The sequence below is a fragment of the Bidens hawaiensis genome, unplaced genomic scaffold (genome assembly GCF_021521415.1).
Source record: "Bidens hawaiensis isolate Kalapana, Puna unplaced genomic scaffold, B.hawaiensis_p1.1 tig00035990_1, whole genome shotgun sequence".
In the NCBI taxonomy this organism is placed as follows: domain Eukaryota; kingdom Viridiplantae; phylum Streptophyta; class Magnoliopsida; order Asterales; family Asteraceae; genus Bidens; species Bidens hawaiensis.
In genome coordinates, this window is record NW_027496284.1 from 90,717 (window position 1) to 99,324 (window position 8,608).

General features: G+C 33.9%; 1 pseudogene across 1 annotated transcript; it reads left to right on the plus strand.

Annotated features, from left to right (window-relative positions):
* Window positions 1–4,475: 4,475 nt before the first annotated feature.
* On the plus strand, window positions 4,476–8,362 carry LOC143588123 (endoglucanase 25-like; annotated as a pseudogene). The gene is made up of 6 exons (XR_013145030.1): window positions 4,476–4,865; window positions 4,993–5,305; window positions 5,395–5,853; window positions 5,940–6,075; window positions 6,437–6,609; window positions 7,750–8,362. The product of XR_013145030.1 is annotated as an endoglucanase 25-like (transcript).
* The last annotated feature ends 246 nt before the right edge of the window (window positions 8,363–8,608 follow it).

Sequence of the window (8,608 nt, forward strand, 5' to 3'; positions counted from 1 at the left end):
AGGATATAACATGTGTTACACACGGGTGGAAAAATATATCAACAAACCATATAAATATAGATAACATATTTAACCAACACAAATATGTTCCGAGCAAGGTGATTTTTTTCGGTTGGCAATAATATATGATTGATTATATAAAAATCAAATAAATTACATGAATTGTGAAAAATACATAAATACATGAATAATAACAAAAATATACATCAATATTAAACAAAAAATAAGAAATCTTATCAACAAATCCTCAATCCATGAAGTTAGTTATATCAAGATGGGGACATAACCTGAAATGAAAAAAATTAAATATTAATATTAATATCACATAATAAATAAATTACTAATTATTGAAGATTTGAATTATGTAAACAAATGTAAAATTGATATTCTAATTGATAACCAGAATATTTGAATCGCGTTACCGAAAAAACTAAATAGGGAAATTTTCCATTGTATCTTCGATTTTGATATAGAACCTAAAGAAATTATAAGAAAATCATATAATAATTAATATAAAAACGGAAAACAAAAACAATTGTAAATGAAATAAGGAATAATATGATATCGGACATTAGAGTAGCAAATAAAACCTTCTAGGAAACCCTTACCGGAAAACCGTAATAACATCAAAATATCAATTCAATTTTGGATTTTGATAAACAACCTAAAGAGATATTAACAGAATCATATAACAATTAAAATAAATATAAAACCTTACCGGAAAATCATGTAACATTGTTGGCCATTAGACTATAAAATATAACCTTACCGGAAAATGATTAATCCTCATCTACATTACCCGAATATAGGAGATGGTGGAGGTAATAAGCCGAGAGAGAGAGAGAGATTAAAATGATTGGGGTTGGAAAATCTTAAGGATTAAATATGGTGTATGCAATGTTTTTAGACCCGTACCGGATGTTGACCCGGACTCCGTACCGGGTCACAGGTCGGACCGTCCCGGATGACGTAATAAGTAATAAATAATAGTGTATATACATATATATAACAAATTTTTATAAATAATGAGTTTTTTCTTTTTTGGGTTAATATTCATTTGTTTATTATTTTCTCAAGATTTTGTATTTATTTTATTGATTTTGAAGCATTGAATATATAGGATTCGTTTCCTTTCTAGGATTAATTTTCATTTTTCCATTTATAGCACATGTACACCACACCGTATGTCTATATATATATATATATATATATATATATATATATATATATATATATATATATATAAATGATCAAATAAGAAGTTTGGTTTTCCTAAAAAGGCTAGGAAGGAGGTATTTTAGTCTACTACCTTAATATTGAAACCCACTTAATTTAATTTCAAAAACCACTTAATTAAAACACACTTAATTAAAATCCACTTAAATTTTCACTCATCTCCTACACCGCCCACCGCCACCCATCGCCACCACCTTGCCGGAAAAGTATTCAGAAATTTCGCCGGAAAATAAAACACTATGAAAAACACAATGAAAAAGACACAATGTAAAAAACACAATGGAAAAAAACACTATGATAATAAAAACAAATGACAAAAACACAATGAAAACACAATTAAATAAAACAATGTAAAAAACACAATGCAAAAAACACTATGAAAAAATAAAACACAATTGTATAACTCAATTTTGTAAAACACAATTATGATAAAACACATCTTGTAAAAACCCATGAATTTTTTTTATATTTTTATAAATCAATATGGTACTCATATAAAAGATAAAAAAAACACTCGTTTTTATGGTGAAATTGTTTTGAAAAAAAAATGTCGTATAAAAAAGTTATGGACGTTTTAAAATGATGGGGGAATTTGACTTGTGCCTTGCATGTGGAGAGAGAAAATCAACAAATGTGTTATCCATATTATGCCCTTACCCTTGTTTTACACTTGATGATATCTTTAATCTAATCTCAACCATTCAATTCTCAAATGAATGGACAAGATTATTCGATATCCTTCCTAGGAAAACTAATCTTCTTATTATAACTCAACCCTATATATATATATGTATATATATATATATATATATATATATATATATATATAGCCTGGTGGAATGACTAGAATGAATTTTCTTAAAACATTTATCTTGGTTTCACTCCCGGGTTCGAATCCCGTCTTCGTCATGTATTTTTTATTTAATAAAAAAGGTTTTGAGATGATTTGACAATAATAAGAAAGGAAAATAGATGACTTGGCAACGATGTGAACACCATAGCTGAATGTCATGTGAAACATTGTATTGCTATAATAGTATTGTAAGATAATCGTGAATCATAATGATAATTAGACAATCTACAATCATCCCATGATTTTTTAAAGTGAAAATTCCCGATATAACTTTTTTATAGAGAGAAAAATGTGTTTTAGCAAAAAATTCTTCAAGATTTCAAAAATAACCCATCAAATATGGACTAACTCAACATATTGGGATAAGATCTGACTAGATTTTTAGATCAATTGTAATTTGACACGTGTAAAAATTCCTGACAATCCGACCAAACTTTTGAAAATCTTAAGGGAGCCGTCTATATTTTCTCACTATCTATTTATCTCAAAAGTGGTCTTCCCATGCGATTTTTTTATGTTTCCTAACTTATCCGTCAAACTTCTAAACACACTGAAAAATGTTCCTTTAGATTCTGTCTTCCAATATGCATTTGAGACGAATTTATACCAAGGAGACGAGATTATGGTTTTGTTCATATAAGTTGAAATCTCGTCCACACAGACAAGATTTATTTTAAAACCGTCCACACCGACAAGATTTATTTTAAAACCGTCCACAACTACAATTTAAGTTCAATTCGTCCACATCGCATGTAATATGAATATTTTTTAAGAATTATTTTTCCTTATTTTTCATGTTTATATATATCATCCTTCATCTTCTTCTTCTTCCATTCTCCATTCCTTCTTCCATTGCTATGGTGTTATCGATTGTTCTTTCCACACCGACATGATATATAAATAATGTCGTGGTTTGTTATGGTGGTAAATGGCAACTTATAAGAATAAAATTATAATCTCGTCAATGAAAAAAATGAAAAATGGAAGAAGAAGATGAAGAATGATATATATAAACATGAAAAATAAGGAAAATTAATTCATCAAAATTATTTATATTACATGTCGGTCTGGACGGATTAAACTTAAATCTTGTCGGTGTGGACGGATTGAAAATAAATCTTGTCGGCGTGGACGATATTTCAACTTATAAGAACGAAACCATAATCTCGTCTCCTTGGTACAAATTCGTCTTAAATGCATATTGGAAGACGGAATTTAAAGGAACATTTTTTAAGGTGTTTATAAGTTTGATGTATAAGTTAGGAAACATAAAAAACCGTCTGGGAAGACTACTTTTGAGAAAAATATTTAGTGAGAAAATATGGATGGCTCTCTCAAGATTTTCAAAAATTTGGCCAGATTGCCAGAAATTTTTATACGTGTCAAATTACAATTGGTCTAGAAATCTTATTGGATATTATCCCAATGTGTCGACTAAGTCCATATTTTGTGAGTTATTTTTGGAATTTTGGAGAATTTTTGGGCTAAAACATATTTTATTTCTCTATCAAAAAGGTTATATTAGGAATTTTCCCTTTTTTAAACCACTGACATACATGTAGAACATACAGCAAAACAGGAATTGTTGTAACACGCCCATAACCTGCCATGTTACTATTGACGAAACAAACAAAAGAAAAGCAGTGACGGATCCAGGTTTTTTTTTCTGTGGGTTTACCTTTTGTCGGTGGTCAATTCTGTGCAACCAAATGCTAAAATTTTCAGGTCGGTTTGATTGGGTCGGAGAATATTATATAATACGATATCATAATAAAACAATATGTTAATCTAAAAAACACATATTGAAACTACAATGTATTACAAACGAGAAAAAAAATTACAACCAATTGGTTTCGAAGGCGTGAAGCGTTTTTTTAGCTTTTTAAATTCCAACTAATAACACAGGTACTAAGAAAAAGAAAATCATTACCAAACCAGTCTCAAATTAAGATTTGAACGGTAATGGGGAGAATGAGTTTACCACATCAACATCTTAAACCTTTTGTTATTAATTCACTTCTGAAAATCTTTTGAGTTTATTGAAATTTTTTATATATCGTTTTAATATAAAAGTTTGAAGTCAAGGTGAACCCATATTGGATCCGGCCAAGAGCACAAGGACCATCTGGTTACATTTAAATAACACAGGGGCTTGGATAAAATGTGAGCATCCAGAATTGAAGGTTCTTGCATAATAGCCATTACAGTCTGTCTTTGTCTTTTAATGGACTCGACAGTCACTCGCCACCCGATTCTCATTTTGACAAATAAAATATTATTATTATTATTATTTAACTAATCAATCAATCACCGAACAGCAAACACATTATTATATTATATGTTGAAGAACCCCCCACTCCCACTTCCTTCACATTCACGGTCCAAATCGGTTGTGGGTTTTGATTGATTTCCTACATGTACGGACGTGATCCATGGGGCGGGCCATTGGAAATAAACAACGCGGAGTCGGGCACGGAGTCGGAGCGAAGCCGAAATTTAAACGATTTGGACAAGGCACGGCCCTTAGACGAGACGCAACAGAGCTGGCTGTTGGGTCCCGGAGAAGAGAAGAGGAAGTACGTGGATCTGGGCTGTATTATTGTCAGCCGTAAGATGTTTGTTTGGACCCTTGGGTTGATGCTGGCAGCTGGGTTCATCGCTGGCTTTGTTGCTTTGATTGTGAAAACAGTGCCACGCCATCATAAACACCCTCCGCCGCCTGATAATTACACTCTTGCCCTCGGGAAAGCTCTCAACTTCTTCAACGCTCAAAAATGTGAGTATGTGTATTAATTAATTGTAGTTTTAAAGGTGTCGGTGGCAGATTTATAATTAAAATTAATGAACAATCTAATTTATACACATGAAATGAATTAGTGTTTATATATGTTTGATTCATGCAGCTGGAAAACTTCCAAAGCATAATAATGTTTCGTGGAGGGGCAACTCGTGTTTAATGACGGGAAAGCTGATAAGTCAGCTGCGGTTTTGAAAGATCTGGTGGGCGGTTATTATGACGCTGGTGACGCGATTAAGTTCCATTTTCCAAAAGCTTTTGCAATGACCATGTTAAGTTGGAGTGTGATCGAATACAGTGCTAAATATGAAGCTGCTGGTGAACTTAATCATGTTAAAGAAATCATTAAATGGGGCACTGATTACTTTCTTAAAACCTTTAATTCTTCTGCTGATTCAATCACCCAAATCGTTGCACAGGTCAGTTTTAAATTTTAATTAAAACGGATCCTGCTTCTGGTTAATCATCACCATTTGAATTATATGATTGAAAACTTTAATTTTAATAGGTTGGGAAAGGTGACACATCTGGAGGTCCAGACGACCCTAACGACCACAGCTGTTGGATGCGACCCGAAGACATCGACTACGATCGGCCCGTAACGGAGTGCTCGAGTTGCTCTGACTTGGCAGCTGAGATGGCAGCAGCTCTAGCATCTGCGTCAATTGTGTTCAAAGACAACAAAGCTTACTCAAAGAAACTTGTCCATGGTGCTGCAACGCTCTGGAAGTTTGCTAGAGACCAACGAGGTAGTTACAGCAATGGGGCCGATGCTGCAACATTTTATAACTCGAGCATGTATTGGGATGAGTTTGTCTGGGGTGGGACTTGGATGTATTATGCAACCGGGAATCAGTCGTATCTTTATCTTGCGAGTCACCCAAAGCTTGCAAAGCATGCAGGTGCGTTTTGGGGTGGCCCCGATTACGGTGTACTTAGCTGGGATAATAAGCTTACCGGAGCTCAAGTAAGTGGTTGCTGAAGTTTTTGAAGCTTTCTACGTATAGTTGGACTTGGATTAGTTGTTGATGATTTACTCTTTTGTGGTTTTAGGTATTGTTGACTCGGTTGAGATTGTTTTTGAGCCCTGGTTATCCATATGAAGAAACGCTGCAAACGTTTCATAACCAGACGAGTATAATTATGTGCTCCTATCTGCCGTACTTTACGAGTTTTAACCGAACAAAAGGTAACTAGTGATTAAATTTACTTTTTTTTTTGGTCTACCTTTTGGTACCAAATTTACCAAGAGGTAACTATTTGGTACTTTACAAGTTTTAACAGAAGCGATTATGTTAAAACTGTGCCAATTTATTTTTAAACCAATTAACTACCAAATAATTGAAGTTATTTCACAAAACAAATAATAAATAAATAGATGGGTTAAATTGGCCATCCCCAAGCCAATTGGGTTACCACGAACATGGCCCAATCAGCTTAAACATGACATAATTAGCTAATCCTGTCCGTGAAACTTACTCGAACCCATTCAGATAACCCAAACCAGCGACTTTTGTGCTAAGTTTGATGATGATTATCTTGTGTTGCAGGTGGGTTGATCCAATTAAACCATGGGAGACCGCAGCCACTTCAGTATGTTGTAAACGCTGCGTTCTTAGCTACACTCTACAGTGACTATCTTGACGCAGCAGACACCCCCGGATGGTATTGCAGGCCTAATTTCTATTCGACTAATGAGCTACGCAAGTTTGCACAAACTCAGGTACGCATCATAACTTTCAACCCTTCTAACCCCTTACCCATTTTAGCTTTTTTTTTTCTTCTTCTTCTTTCATATCACACATTTGACATGTTAAAGCTACACCACACCGCCACATGAACCTATTTCTCTTGTAAAACTCATGGGAGCCCATCAATACCCTGCTAACCAATAGCTAGGGGTGGAAACAAGCTGAATATGAGCTCGACTAAACTCGTGTTTTGCTTGTTTGACTTATAAGAGCTCGAGTTTCGCTCGTGAGTAGTTTTTCAAGATCAAGCTCTGTTCCGGCTCGGTTTGTTTGTTATGCGTTAATTAATTTTTATATACTTATTATTATTTTTTTATATATATTTTAGAGTAAATTACTCTGTTAGTCTTTTTGGTGTAGCATGTTTAAACCTTTTAGAGTTAGTGTCAGTGCCCCTTAGACACATGTATTTTAGAGCTGAGGGTCTCTCTGGAAGCCACCTCTTTATCCCATTGGATAGATGCCTACATCCCACCCTTCCCAGACCCTACTTATAGCTTTGCTATTAGTGTTAGTGCCTTATATGACAAAATATTTGTTTTGGACTGAAAGGGTTAAAACAGGTTAAGCCTCAGGGACCAAAAGAGCAATTTATTCACTATTTTGATTATAACTTAATAAGTAACATAATATATATATATATATAGGGTTTGGATCAAATACAAATGAAATTAACGTGCTAATTGTGAGAATCAAGTAGAGTAATTATATATAAAAGTAGTGTAATTATGTAATTACATAATAGAGTAAAAACTCTACTTGCATGATGTAATTACATAAATACTTTATTTGTGTATATAGTTACATAAATACTCTTTTTGTATATATAATTACTCTAGTTGATTCTCACAATTAGCACATTAATTTCATTTGTACGTTAAATCTCCTATATATGTATATAATTCTTTACTTATTATTATTTATCATAATTTCATATATAATAATAACTATTATATATATATTTTATTATGTTACAATTGTATAAATAATAAGCTTGCCTCTATTCGAACTTTTAACGAGCCAATTGCGAGCATCTTGACTCGTCTACACCCCTGTAAACTACAACCCACTTTTCAGTTGCATACCAAGATTAACGTGTTGTTTTCTTACAGATCGACTATATCCTCGGAGACAACCCGAGAAAAATGAGTTATCTTGTTGGTTACGGGAACCGCTATCCGAAACAAGTTCATCACAGGGGCGCATCCATTCCAAATAACCGAGTCAAATACAGCTGCACCGGAGGATACAAATGGCGAGACGCTAAAAAACCGAACCCCAACACGATAATCGGTGCGATGGTGGCAAGGCCTGACAAGCATGACGGGTTCCACGATGTACGTACAAACTACAATTATACAGAGCCCACACTTGCTGGCAATGCTGGTTTGGTTGCTGCTCTAGTGGCCCTTTCGGGTGATAGGACCGCAACAAAGATTGATAAAAACACCATATTTTCGGCAGTGCCACCAATGTTTCCGACCCCGCCACCACCACCGGCTCCCTGGAAGCCGTGAGAACATTGTTTTTGTGATGTCCGTGTGACGTGTAGTGATCAGAGATTTTGCTAGGAGAAACAAGGGGAATGAAAACATGGTGCGTAGTGATTTACCTTTAAAAATGGAAGCTGTGATTATACAGATACAGTATGTTTTTTTATTTTTTCCGTACCTAAGGATAAGAAACAAATGTATGTATAATTTGAAACAATGGGGACTTTGTAACACTCTTAGATTGTTTTTTGAAACGTTTCTTTTTCCCTTTTTTTTTTTTGGTATACGAACTTGTATTAGTATCCCACGCTACGACTGGGATAGCAATTCTTTTCATGCAAGCGTCGGAAATTGCGATTTTATATTTTGAAACTTCTATTCAACTGGGATGGTTAGATTTGTAACGCTAAAAGAAGAGAAAAGTAAAATTGCATACCATACGAAAACAAAATGCTAAATAGATGGAAAAAAAAAGTTC